Consider the following 15,723-nt stretch of genomic DNA (forward strand, 5'->3'; position numbering starts at 1 on the left):
AATATTTTAGTTAAATTAGGATGGAAGCTAGGATGGGCCATTAAGGGTATAAGAGATTGATGTAGCAACCAGCACACGTAAGAGAGTAAAGATTTTTGTATGGATTAGGTGCAACAACTGGAGCGATGCATCATCACTACTACGATGGACCACTAAATCAATTCACCAAACTAGTCAAATCGAGTGCATTCTAGTCATCAGTAACATCAATACCATTGGTTCAGCGACCAAGAAATAAATCATCGTTAGACCTATTTTTGGTTAGTTGGAAAAAAATAAAAAGACTGGCCCATGTTATGTACTAACTCGAATATAATTTTAAAATGGCCCCGTCACCAAATCCAGTGACTCTCTTGATTAAAAATTAAATAACGACCCATGTTCATGCATAACTCTTCCACTTCATCTTCTAAAATAGTTAGAACTCCCATTTTCATCAACTTTTTAATTAAGTTTCATTCCTCATAACCCTTTAACTTGTTTTCCACTACTATATAAACATTATTAGGCGTCTCATTTATTGTTTTCACTAAGAACTAATTCTATTTACTTTTGAAATGTTTAGTTTTACTTTCTTAAGAGTGTCGAATTAATTTTTATCTCTTCTAAGTTATTGTGAAGTTAAATTCCAAGTTCATGTATGTTACATAACTTTAGTTCTTATGCATTTGTTTGAAATGGTTTGAAGTGATAAGAATTTCCATTTTGTGTTGTTGGTTTGACTTAATAATTAAGGTTTGTAATACTATGGTAGGGCATACTTATGGGTTAAGTCTGAGTATGCCCACTTCAGAGTGAAAACTTGACGTTACTAAGGGTTAAAATTGGTGAACTAACATATAAGAAAAAGTAGGCACACCAAATGTTCGACATAATTCTCCAAAAAAATTGACAAAGTAGGGGTTTTGATGACATACTCGATGGACCACTGCATTAATGGCTGATTATATGTATTTCCATCTCTTTAAGTTGTATCTTCTTGAAATGGGAATAAGGGTGATGAAAAAATTGATGGTCCATCATAATTTTGATGGAACATCGCTTAAACCTTCATCGCATCGATAGAAATATATAAAGAATCTAAAGTGATATGATGATTCAAATAATGAATCACTGGGCATGCAATAAACCATTCATGTGACCATCACAGACCTTTATTTAGACTATTTAAGTATAATAGAAGGTGCGAAAGACCTTTTTAATATGATGGGCCTTTAGCCTATCCGTCAGACTTAAACAAAATTATACATTTCTTTGTTAAACCCATGCTTTTCTTTGACTTAATCTTGAGTTTTCTACCTCATATATTAGGTGAAATGACATAGAAGCTACCTTTGTGAAGAGGTGGAGACTTGTCTCGGCCAGCTTGAGAGACAACCACCTCAAGACATTATGATGAACCAGAAAGAAATACTAATGATCTATGTTACTATCTCGATAGAGTGAAAAGAAGTTCCAAGCATCCGTACAATCTAATTAAAAGGGGAAATAATTTAGTATGGAGGCTAATTATAAAAGTTATTTCTATGTAAATTACATATCAATATTTGAGAAATATTGTCAAAATAGGTCAAAGGTGGCAGATATGAGGAATGGGACTAGATTCATAGTGAGTGGACTAATCCTGGATATCTTGGAGCATACAATTAACTAAATTTATTCAGTCAACTATATACTCTCCAATAATTAGCCTAGAGCTTAAGCATCAAATGAATACTAAGTCCACTAAGAGACCAAGGCTAGAAAGAATTCTAACAGACAATGGGGACACATCATGGTTAAGGAATAAGGAGAGACTTTCTACATCAACATTAAGCATTAGAGCTAAATTTTGGTGAACAGTTGTGAGATAGAGGATGATGACGACTGGGGGAGAAATAAATTTTGATCCATAATAGGCAATGTTGGTTTCTAGTTTTATTGAAGGCCCAAAAATAATTTTTATCCAAATTATAGATGATGATTTATTTATGAAGGCATACGAAACTGCAAATTCCTTACCCTATTAATGTATTATTATTATGATTTGCAGGTAGAAAAATATGCCAATAATTCAAGTACTTGATAATAAAGTTTGGGCTATAACAATATAGGATATAGAGAAAATGAGGGATGAAACAATATTTGAGAAGAGAGTGAATAAGCCAGCAACACTTAGGATGTTGTTCCATCTCACTCTAATGGCAATAGATGCACCTTTAGGTGTGTCATTATCTCTTGCTACTATTGTTTTATAGGGAGATTTTATAGCATTAGGGTTAATGCCTACACCTCCTACTGTTGAGACTCCAGATATGACATCCATGACACCAATGTATTTAGAGTACATGTTGACCCTCAAAAAATTTGTGAAAAAGGTTAAAACTCAAAAGAAGTTTGAAATATAGCAAAATGTTTGGGCAAAATAGTTTAAGTTTTTTATGGAAAGAGTTGTTGAGGAGGCTTTTAAGAGATATGACAACCTCCACTCATGAATGAATGATATCGAAGAAAGGGTGAACAATAGATTGAGAGAGTCATTCATCCAAGATTTAGCTAGTGTCACTACAGAGTTGAAGTACACACAAGTTGATATATTTGAGTCAAAAAGGCAACTGATTCTAGGAGTTTTGGACCCAATATTTATGGAGGTAGATTAAAAAATGAAATCATCAATATAATTGGCCGACCATTGAAAGAAAAGGGTAAAGTTGTATGTGAAAGTGGTCTTCAAGAAAGAGCAATCATAGGGTCGAGATGGATGAAAAAGGGTCATTGTGGAAAGTAATTGGAAGATTTAAGAGATACTAAGAAGCATGGAAGAAGTGAATTACAGATGAAGATATTGGTCTGTTTGCTAGTTCAGCCCAAGGAGGTGGATATATACCATTAATTCGTCTAGTAGCCACTCAAATATTTGATAATATGGTTAATTTGACAAGCTCATCACTATTGCTACTATTAAGACTAGTGGGGTAATTACTCAATATATTACCAAGCCTAAGGGCTTTTCAAGTATTCTGATCTAAGGTTGATTTATGCACCTCAGAGTTGTTATACAGACTTATTTAGCTTTGTTTTGAGAACTTCTTCTGTGCTTAATGTGTTAATAATGATAAAATTGAGCATGTAAATACTTAAGTACTTTATTACAATGATTAATATTCTTTTCAAACAATCTTAGATAAAAAAAAATTTATTTAGAGTTCAAATAAGAAAACTAGTGCTACTAGCTTGAGCTAGGTGTTGTTCTAGTTGATTTTGATGAATTCTAATGCGTGTAATGAGTTACGAATAGAATTATTGGGTAGTTATTTTTTGAACAACATGTTTATACTATTTAAGTTTCAATTTAATCTAGCCACGAATAAAATCTAAGTTAAAGACAAAAAGGATAAAACTAGCATTCTTAGCTTAAGTTTCTAATTCACCATCTTGGATGTTGTGTTGTTTTGAGCTCTAATTCATGGTGTTTTGATGCTGCAGGATTCTTAGTTAGTTTATGATGATTGTATAGGGATGATAGAAAAACTTTTAATCTATTGGAAATAACACCACAAGGCTTGGAATGGTTGGACAAAAACATGGGACAAGATTTTAACTGAAAACAGACACCTTGGATGTCCATGGAACGTTGCGGACCCATGACACTACCATTTGGCATGTTCCAAAATATTGTGTCTCTATTATTTGGGAGCATAATGAACCCTAGTTACCGCGATAAGTGGCACGACATAGGCCCATGTCAAAGTTTGCAAAAATTGTCGTCATATAAATAAGACACTTAAACATGAGGCAGTACACCTTGGAAGACTTGGAAACCTTGTGAGAGGATGTATATTACTTCAATTAGGATTTTACTTTCTTTAATTAAGGTTTTTTTTATGTATTTTATCATGTATTCATCTATCGTGCTTACGATTATGTCCATGAGTAGGTAAAAGCCTATTTTCTGAGGTAAAGGCAAAGAATATGATTACTATTTCTTTTAATTGATTTTATTTTTATTGTTCATCATATTTGGTTGTTTTTTAATCCTTGATATCACTCTTTTATGGCTTAGCATCCATTAGAATATATCCATAGTCAACTTTTGAATCCGGGAGGAGGAATAAGAAGATACTATATGGGGATGAATAGAATAGGATTATAAAGTTCTATATAACAAATGTTACAATTTTCATCTATGATATGAATATACCTATGTTACCTTTTTGGTTAAATTATGGGTAAATGCATTTATATTAGTTCTCACTTCCCTACTCAACGATGTAGTTGTGGGTTTAAGTTAGATAGGCGATTAGAGGATCGAAGGACCATAATGATACAACACCAAGAATCATCCATCTAGATAACTAATCTAACCAATTAAGTTCCATAGAATAGTAGGATTGTTCGTAGATCTTTAACCCTAGTTTCTTCTCCATTGATTTTCCAAGCACTATACTTCACTACATTATTTACTTCACTTTTAGTTTATAACTTAAAACTCTTTTGGTTACATTTGTACTGATTAATCTAAATAGTTAAACTATAATTGAATAGTTATCAAAAAATGTCTCTAAAGGCTTGATATTCAAGTTCATTTAATGCTACAGTATTACTTGCTGAGACCACATATACTTGCATGTGCACTTGGATGCAACATATTCCATTCCTTTGTGCTTTATTAGTTATGCATTGAGGACAATGCATTTTTTGTGGGTTTTTAGTCGGAGTGGCGTACTTGTATCGGTTAGAAAGTCTGTCACCATGAATTTTTTTGTTGACTATATTTTTTTTTTCTTGTGTGCTATCTAGGATATCTGGCTATTTTTTATGTTTATTTCATTGATCTATTTAATTGATTTCGTGTTAGTCCACATATGTTCTATTTTAAATGCTTTCATGTGATTGTACATATCACAATTGAAAGAAATTGATTGAATGAAACGTTAATTCTGGGTTGTGAAATCGAGACCATCTAAAAAAATTTTAATCTTGTGCATAGTCTTTAATGATTACTTATTATGGATCTATATTTCGCATTAGAATCTCTAGGTAAAGTGAGTATGTTTATGGTAAATGCAAGTCTAAAAATTATAAACATGAGTTGTTTACTACTATATGTGTGTGAGGATTTTCTATTCTTTCTAATTTTTGAATATATCTAGACTTTGCCTGGTTCATTTTCTCTAGTGGTAGTTGGTTAAATAGGGTAGGCCATCTTTATCAAATTAGTCCACTTAGACTTAAAAGCTTCACAAAAAATGTAGTTATTTGTATTTTTACTTGATCCCCTTTAGAGCAAATAGCCTTTTATTCAACACCTTTAACTTACCCTTAAATATTATTAAATCCCCATTTTGTCCCTTGTCCCTCCTTTGACATTTTTCACTTCAACTCTAGCAAATTGACTAAGTCGAGGCTAGCTACTATACAGAGTTAACTAGTGGAGAATGGTTTGAAACAATCTTTTTGTTTTAAACTTTTACAGTGGTTTTTGTCCCTTTTAGATATTGTGAACCTTAACTTATGGCCTTAGAATTAGTTGAGGGTAGCTAGTATGAAAAGTTTAATGAATAAGTTGAATAAAGGGGGGATTCTATGTCATAAAAAAAGGGTCACTTATTTATTAACTTAATATTACTAAATGGTAAGATAATAAATAGGTTATGTCATTTAATTTTTTCTAATTACTAAGTGATAAAAATAAGACATGAAATAATGTAGGGGACATATAGGAGAAGAGAGAAAAAAATACTTTATAACAAATATTTTATTAAATAGAGAGTTTATACTACCCTAAAAAAACAAACATGTCAAGTAAATAAAAGAACATATTCAAAAGGTCAAGCAAAATTATTGTTTTTGTTTTATTCGTATCAGCACCTGACTTGTTCGTCATTATTTGGCCTATTACCCAACCGATGGATTCAAGAAAAGTGAAAATGTCATACGTCATATCATCAATATATATTTAGGTGTCATCACTTCCGAATGTCAATCCACCCTTACCTAGGATGGTTGTCAAACTTAAAAGCATTCTAAAAAAGGGATAAAACTAATATCTCTAAAATGTATATAGTCCCAACGTATCGTCCAAGAGGCGTTGGACTCTTTGATTTTGGATTTGAGATCTAGACAAATAAAACTAGGTTTTATAGTTAGATATAAAGGGAGTAAATACCTTGGACACTGTAATACCCATGCTTTTTCTTAGCTTGAAAATCATCTCACGGATATTAGAACTTACTTTGAAATAAGAATTCATTATTATAAACTTAGTATTTCCATAATTGAATAAGCTTTGAATCAATATATAATTCGCCCAAATTCGACACCCGAGCGAAATGTTAGAGCCTTTTTAGGGAGAGAGCATTTGACCTGAGCCTTCAGCGCGTCGTGGAGATAGCTCAAATGAAAATTGTCAAATTCCAGTTTTGCTCCCCAGTACTTGCACGTCGCACCAAACTTCCTGGTCGTAGACAAGGTGGCAACGTGATAGCTCCGTATCATGCCACCATGCAATTTCCCAATTGTTAATTTCTAGTGACACGACGCGATAGCGCAGTGTCGCGCCAAGGGCTAAACTCGAGAAATGTTACTAAAAATTTAATTTCGTGTCCAGGGTTAAAAAGGGTCAACTTCCTACCCCTATATAATCCCTTTAACATGTGATTCAGCCATTTTTCACCCAAAACATATTTGTTTCTCTCATGTTTATCGCAAGAACAAGCCAGGGTTTCTATTAGGGAGTCAAATTTAGGAAGCTTTCACCATCAATCTTCACGAAATCATGATCTAAGGTATGCATAGTGTTTATTCATGGGCTGTATTCATCCATGAAGTCCGAGAATCCCTTTACAACTACAAGTTATGGATTTTCTTCATGTTTTCATGCATTATATGTTCACTTTCATGTTGATAAATGAGGAATTGATTTCTATTCCATATTTAATGATAAATTCCATGTGAGTAGATTAGTATAGATAAAGATTTATGATATCTCATGTCTAAAACTATGTATGATGAATTAGAATTGAAACATGATGTTTAATTGCTATATCATGATGTTTACGTGTACTATGCCTTCCATATGATTGACTAAATGCCTAGATGAGGGAAATTTGCCTAACTAGCATGATATCATGAAAATCCTCAAAAATGAACAAGTTTATGCCTATTAAACAAAATGCTTCAATAAATGTATTGTGGTGATTATCATGTATTCAAGAATATCTACTCATGTCAGTTTCCTTTCATCCAGTCCTAGGGGTACTTGTACCTGAAATATTAGCTGTGTACCCTGACCCATGTCATGTTTTCACGATACTCTCAGTCAAGATATGAACTCTTGAACTTCAGATAGTCTTATAACTCAGGAAAAATCTCCATGATCTCATAACTCTGTCAGTTGTCAGATATCAGTAGTATTCCAGCATCCACGAAAATTCAGTAAGTCAAACTATGCTAAGTTTAGTTAAGTAAATCATGTTCAGTGTCCATTTAGATGGGAGTAGGAATTAGCACCGAGTGAACCCATGGATGGGGACTCACCTATTATACGAGGGTGTGACTCATAGAAGCAATCCTTGCATTCCAAACCTATGTAGCCACCATAGGTTGAGACATCGTAGCGTGCTATATAATGGTAAATGAGGTGGCTTAACCTGTTATATGAGGGTTCCCACCATTCTTGCTAGATTTACCTATTATATGAGGGTTACTCATATGTTATACTTACCAGTGGCGCAGTATTGACACCTTTCCAATTAGGGCATAGATTAGACCCCAACTCAGCTATTATAGCACCTTTGGGGCATGTTAGTTAGATACTATTACCCATAGTTTCATGTTATAGAATCAGGACTGTCAGATACTGTCAATCAGTTTCAGTAATAAAACTCAGATAGTTCTTTAGATTTCAGGACAGTAAGATATAGTCAACTCAGATACAATATGGAACTCAGATAGTTCCATCAAATTCAGGACTGCTAGATATAGTCACCCATGTTTTCAGCATTTTCAGATATATTCCTTTTAAGTTATCAGTCATATCAGTTACTAGCATGTCACGTTATCAGTGTACAGACTCAGAAATCATGAAATCATATTGTCAGTTACATTTACGTATTTATGAATGTATTCTAACATTTATGTTAGGCAGTCAGTTAGCATTATTTATGTATGTGAACCATCACATATAAACTACCTCACCTGTATACTCGGTACTTATGTACTGATGCATTCCCACGATGGTGCTTTCTTTTTATATTACATGATAGGTTTAGAGACACGAGTTCTAGATCAGCAGTAGATTCTAGATTTAGTAGTCAGAGTAGAAGTTAGTCCTTATCCTTCGAGGACATAATTATTTTCTAGTATCTCATTGATTAGCTTAGTAGTTGGACTTTGTTAGGTACATGTCCCATCAACTCCTTATTTAGATTCTTCAAGCAGCAGAGGCTTTCAGACTAGATGCAGACTAGATGCAAACTACATACAGACTATCATATCTTAGACTTTAGTTTTGTTTTCAAAATTCTATTACCCCACACAAATGTTACATTATTCAGTTATGTTCATGATTGAACCTTATGGCCTTTCAGTGCATGTTTCCGTATTATTATGTTATCTTATGCTGCATACATTTATAGATATCAGTCATGGGTTAGCTTGTGGTCCTTCGGGGTCATAAGAACCATGTAGCATTCCGGTTCAGCAAATTGGGGCATTACAAACTTTGTATCAGAGACTAAGGTTCAATAGAGTCCTAGGAAGTCTGAAAGCCACATCTAGTAGAGTCTTGTGCATGGGTGTGTTGCGTACCACATTTATGTGAAAGAGGCTATGAGATGTTTAAGAACAGTTTCCCTTCTTTCAGTATTCATGTCGTGCCTATGAGCATAATCATAAGTTAGTCTCTTAGTCTAATCTGTTTTTTCTCTTTATTTTAGAATATGCCTCCTAAAAGAAGAAATGGAAATCAGTCAATCCCTCAGCTCGAAGAAACTTTGGGCAATCATGTTTCTTATCCTGAGTTTAGGATAGCATTTACCACTCTTGCTCAATCAGTCGTTGCTCATAATAAACGGCCAACAGTTCTGCCGGCAAACCTAGTGGCCAACTCAGCTGTAGCTAGGATTTAGGACTTCACCCGAATGAATCCTCCAACCTTCCTTGGGTCTAAGGTAGATGAAAACCCTTAGTAATTCTTAGATCAAGTTCAAAAAGTGACAGACGCCATTGGGGTGACTACTATTGAGAGTGTTGAGCTAGCTACATATCAGTTATAGGATATGGCTCATGCTTTGTTCAAATAGTAGAATTCCGAAAGATCAGAGGATACAGGTCCAATAGAGTGGGAGGAGTTTGTCTCTGCTTTCTTAGATAGATTCTTTCCCCAAGAGCTTAGAGAAGCCAAAGTGCTAGAGTTCATCAGTCTTAGGTAGAGAAATATGACAGTAAAAGAGTATTCTTTTAAGTTTACTCAATTAGCCAGGTATGCCCTTTATGTAGTTGCATAAAGTAGATCTAAGATGAGTAAGTTTGCTTCAGGGGTGAACAACAACATGGTTAAAGAGTGCAGATCCGCCATGCTGAACAGTGACATAGCCTTAGCTAGACTTATGACCCATGCTTAGCAGATAGAGGAGCAGAAAATTAAGCAAAGGGAAAAGTAGAATAAGAGAGCAAAGACAGATAGTTTCAACTTCACTCAGCCTAAATCAGGAGGAGGAAATCGTTCTCAGTTTCATCTAAGTCATCAATTCCAGCTCCCTCTACAGTCAGTGCTCTATTTCCTAAGTTAACGAAGGGTAATAAAGATAGAGAACCAGGCTCTAAGACCTAGGGCAGTGTTACTAGTGCCTGCTCCTGTCCTCTTTTTCCAGACTTGCGGTAAGCACCATCAGGGTGTGTGTAGAGCAGGTAGTGGCATTTGATTCAGTTGTGGCAAGACAGACAATAGAGTTAGAGATTGTTCTCAGCCAGGTCCTCAGGGTCAATAGAATCACTCCTCAGCTCAATCTGGTCACCCCAATCAGTAGGTTGCCACTTCTAGTGCTACTTGCGGGCAACGCCTAAATCGTCTCTATGTTCTTTACATTCGACAAGATCTGTAAAGTTCTCCTAATGTAGTTACTGGTACATTATAGATCGTTCATATGCATGTTTACACTTTGCTATATCAAAGATATTTCTTGTCTTTCGTTACTCCTTATATAGACGTTGATTTTGGAATCAGTCCTAAAATTCTAGCAGATCCCTGTTCAAACTCTACCCCAGTGGGTAAAACCATCATAGCCTAGTGGGTATACAGGAATTTCCCAGTTATGATATTTCAGAAAGTCACTTCAATAGACTTAGTAGATTTAGAGATGACTGACTTTAATGTCATTGATATGCTAGATTTTTCTAGCACATTTAAGACTTTTTAAGTTGAAATAATTGTAAGTTCTTAAGCAATTATTGGTGTTTTTGCTGTTATTTCTTAAAATTTTGTAGGAAAGTAAAGATGCATGGAAATAAATAACAATGGAGCAGAAGAGCTGAAATCTGGTGTAAATAAGCTGAAGTGTAGCTGACGTCAATTCTAAACCACCATCATACATGGGACAGACTGCCAAAGTTGCTATCAAGCATAGACAAAACCTGAGAAGATATGATGAAATGGGACGACGTTTAGGAACGGCCGTCAAATATATCACATAGCGTCAAAATTGTCGTCATCAAAAGTCAGAGTATGTTGATTTTTAGTGAAGTTGTGAAAGCAGTTTTCACATGCCATCAAGTTTTTGACACACTGTGAGGTTTGCCGTCTAAAGATTCAAAAGATAACAATTCACTGAAATCTTTTATGACATCTCTCATACGTCGTTAGTTATCTGACACGCCATCAAAATCATCGTCGTCTAATCCGAAGAGAAAATAAAATCTTTAATTTTATTTCTTTATTTAGGGTTGAATATGTAAAGACTTTTTTAGGGTTTTTAAAAGAAGGGATCATTGTCTATAAAAAAAAAGAGGGACACTGAGAAGAGAAACAGGTACATTGCTCTTTTTCACCAAATATTCTTCTTGTTTCATATCAACTATTTTTGGGTTTCTACCTTGTGATTAAATTGAATAAACTACTTGTTATTTTCAATCCATTTGTAAGTTTATTCTTAGCATCATGAATTCAACTTATTATTTCGTTCATCAAATCATGAGTGGCTAATTCCACTAGCCGGATTTACGAGATCCATGGAGTAGGGTTTAATGGGTTACTAGGTATTTAACAGATTCAAAGAGTAGTAGAACGTCTTGAAATTTGGTGATTTTAACTGAAATCTATTGGTTGCAAACATTAGATTATGACTTAGGTTTTATTTGCTTCTAATAGAGAAATAGATTAGAGGTCGTGAATTATCAACAAGCACTCGAAAGCTACCAATCTTTTATTTAATGATTGATGTCATAACTGGATTAATTTACCTAAGATAACATCCTATTAGAAATATATAAGTTATCTAAGTTCGAGAGAATTAGATAATAAATTGTCTGGTGAGGTCGAGAGATAAGTCAGAAAGTATCATAGTTAAGGATAGTCTGCTGTTTTACTTACTTCAAGAATCCCAAGCACTACCTAGTACCTGTAAAGTCCCAAAAGCCATGGTGAACATAACTCTGGTTTCCCATTTATATTGATTACAAACATTAATATTGAAGTGACAACATTACTTGATACTTTCAAAACCCTCATCTTAATTTTATATTTTTGTACCATTTGTGTGAATTGAACTTGTAGCTATAGCTTCAAATATGGATAATCGCCACTCACATTGTTCCCTGTGTATTCAACTCCAACTCCAAATTTGGGTAAATATATTGACGACGATCGCCTTACACTAATTTGAGGTGTAAGTTGAGCGTTATCAAAAAATGTCGCAATTGTCGGGGAATATTGCGACGTATTGAGTTAGTTTTGAATTTTAGTATACTTGCTTGAATTTAAACTTGTAAAATTTTGTTTGTGATTTCCTTTTTTTTCTTTTGTTAGGTATATTTTCTTCATTGTTGTTTATTTCATACTATGGCATCATGGAATTAATGTAAGTTTAATGGTTGGAAATCTTATCTGGATGTTCCATGTCCATATTTTGATGGACCCCACTTTTTGCAAGATTGTAGATATGCTCCTCGGAGAGACATATGTGCACCATCTTCATCCTACCAGGAGTATAATTGTTCTTTATGTGGTGGTCAAGATGGATATTGGAGTGATTACCCAAATTTCCCCTCCCCGTATTACACTAAACCAAGTTTTTGTTCTTCTTATGAGTATGACCGGTCTTATGGTAAAGAAAATGAAGAAAGAAGCACTGGAAAGAATGACATTGAAGCTATGCTTCAACTAATGTTGGATTGTATATACACAATGAATGATACCATATGTAACATACGTCAAGACATTAGGGCATTTAACGAGGGAAGAGAAAGGATAGAAGAGAAGGATATCGAGGTCAATCGTCTAAAAAAACTTTTCTATATTATGTTTAGATGATATCTTGTCTTTCGAATTATTTAAAATAATGAAAGAGTGTGAGGATGAAGAGTAAGAATCCTATATTGTTGATGAGCTTGATGTTGAGCAACCCTCGGTGATTTCCCAACCAACCAAACTATTCATGAATATAGATGCCAAGGATAAGGAAATGGTATTAGTGTCAAAAGAAGAAATCAAGCATAAACCTCGTGAAGACTCTAGTCCATTTTAGGGTAAAAATACTAATAGGGAAGTTATTCTGAAATTGAGGGTTAGTCATCATTCAAATCACTTTTTAACATTATGCTTAGTGGATGTAATGAAAGTCGCATCACCCAAGCAAATAATGAATTTTGAAAATGAGGAACAAGATTTTTACATTTTAGAGTTTGTCCTTCCAAAAGGGTTTACTACAACCCAATATTGAAGGCCAAGGAGCTCAAAGATCCATTTCCATTTAGTTGTTGTTTAGGATTCTCAACGTTGCCAAATGAGACAACACGAAAGTTTGATGCAAAATTTTGCAAATAGTTTAAGTCTTAAAAGTAGTGTGATATAGCATTCCTCATCATACCCTCACATTTTCCCAACACACCCCGAATATGCATTGATAAAAAGTTGGGCTGACATTTCAAATCCTCCAAATAGAGACATAAATAATTATCAACAATGTATCTTGATGAAGTCTGAGTACTTAAGATAATTGAGTCCCGCCGCAACGTTAAACCAGGTGGTGCTTGGGAGAAAACTCAAGGTATTTTGTTATTTGTATTTGTCTTATGTGATTGACATCAGATCTTTGCATCCATGGTGCCACAGTTATGTTTCTAACTCTTTTGTTTTGGTTTGACATATTAGAGACATTGCATGATTTTAAGTTAAGGGTGGGGCTACTTATGGGTGTTGATGTCCTCTGTGGGTTTTGGTTATCATTCCTCTTTTCCTCAGAGTCTTGTTCCTAGTAGAGCTGGCATATTTTGGCATATTGTGTTTTGTTTTGTGAAGGGTTGTGGTTAACTGGAGAAAAATAAGTATCTAGAGCAGTTGACATATTTTTGTTGATTTTTAAGACTGATGACACCTCTCCTTTGGTCTGTTTTATAACTATGTGATATGCATTTATATGAGGCTACTATGAATATTTTTATGGCATTAGTACTAGGGACATAATAATCACTTCAAACAATTGCATGAACCGAATGGGTAGTAGCTTGTGATGTACTACTGTGCCATGTGTGTGTGAGGTCTTTCTCAATTCCCTGTATGTTGAATCTAGAACTTCCCCGGTTAGGCTTACCTTGGTTGAAAGATGGGGGTTAGGAAAGGATCATAGGCCATTTTTATTTTTAAGTCATTTTTTTGGCCTAAATGACCTTTCCTGTATGCATGATATCTCTTGATCACTATTTTGAGCCTGAATTGACCATTTCTTTCTATGTCACCTATCATCTTTCCATTTATATCATAATGAACCTATTTTGGTCCTTGTCCACCTTGGCCACTGTGCACCTTGACTTAGGTAAACAACCTAAGTTGAGGGTGGCTATCATAGGAGTGCGTGATGTAAACTGGGTATGAAGAAAGGTAGAATATGAGGAAAATAATAAATGAGAAATAATAAAAATCTAGGAGGTGTGGAAGAAGAATAATAAAATAAAAAGTGTGAAAAAGAAAATCCACATCCATCCTGAATAATGTGTGATCAATAAAAGAAGAAAAAGAAGAAAAATGTTAATAAGTGAACCCCAAAGGTTAAGGTAGTGCCAAGGAGACTTAGTCACTCTAAATGCCATTGAATGTAATTCCAACCCTTAGACTACCTTACAAGACGAAGAAAAGACCTATAGCGATCCTAACTAACCTTTCTGGACACCTTGGAAATGAAAATAAGGACAAGCACATGGTATTTGACATGCATTGATTGGAATTTCTTTCTGAGAGTGAGTGTCTCTTAATCGTCCCTGTATTGACATGCTTGAGTTCATATATGAGTGAGGAGGGACTTCTTTGTTGTAAGGGAACATCAGTTGTATTGGAAGCTATTTACTTCTTTGGGTAGTGTAACTTGTACATATATGTGGTTATTGTTGCTGAATTGATGACATATCTTGATTCCTTTGGGTCACATTGTTAATCTTCATTGATATGCACAATTGAATTTATAAGTAATTGAACGTGGAGAGTGGCATGAATTTTGAGCTAAACTTGATAATAACCTTTGATAGGTATCTTATCTGTCTCTTGGTTAAGCATCGTAGTATGATCTTATGTAGTTTCTTGAGGACAAGCAATTGTTTTAAGTTGAGGGTGTTGATGTGCTAGATTTTTGAAGCACATTTAAGACTTTTTAACTTGAAATAATTGTAAGTTCTTAAATAAATATAGGTGTTTTTGATGTTATTTCTTAAGATTTTATAGGAAAGTCAAGATGCATGGAAATAAATAACAATGGAGCAGAAGAGCTGAAATCTGGTGTAAATAAGCTGAAGAGTAGCTGACGTCAATTCTGAAGCGCTTTCATATATGGGACAGACTGTAAAAGTTGCTGTCAAGTTTAGACAGAACCTGAGAAGCTGAGATGAAATAGGACGGCGTTTAGGATGGGCCATCAAAAATGTCACATGCCATCAAAATTACCGTCATCCAGAGGCAGTGTATGTTGATTTTTAGTGAAGTCATGACAACATTTTTCACGTGCCATTAAGTTTTTGACACACTGTGAGGTTTGCCGTCTGAAGATTCAAAAGATAACAATTCAATGGAATCTTTGACGACATCTCGCACACGTCATCAGGTATCTGACGCGCCGTCAAAAGCATCATTGTCTAATCCGAAGAGAAAACTGAAACTTTAATTTTATTTCCGTAGTTAGGGTTGACTATGTAAAGACTTGTTTTAGGATTTTTAAAAGGGGTGATCATTGTCTATAAAAAAAGAGGGATGCTAGGAAGAGAATCACGTACATTACTCTCTTTCACTAAATATTCTTCTTGTTTCTTATCAACTATTTTTGGGTTTCTACCCTCTGATTAAATTGAAGAAACTACTTGTTGTTTTCCATCAATTCATAAGTTTATTGTTGGCATCCTAAATTCAACTTGTTATTTTATTCATCAAATCATGAGCGTCTAATTCCACTAGCCGGATATATGGGATCCATGGAGTAGGGTTTGATGGGTTACTAGATATTTAACGGATTCAAAGATTAGTAGAACGTCTTGAAATTCTGTTAT

Source organism: Capsicum annuum, chromosome 11 (genome assembly GCF_002878395.1).
Source record: "Capsicum annuum cultivar UCD-10X-F1 chromosome 11, UCD10Xv1.1, whole genome shotgun sequence".
NCBI classification, from domain to species: Eukaryota; Viridiplantae; Streptophyta; class Magnoliopsida; order Solanales; family Solanaceae; genus Capsicum; species Capsicum annuum.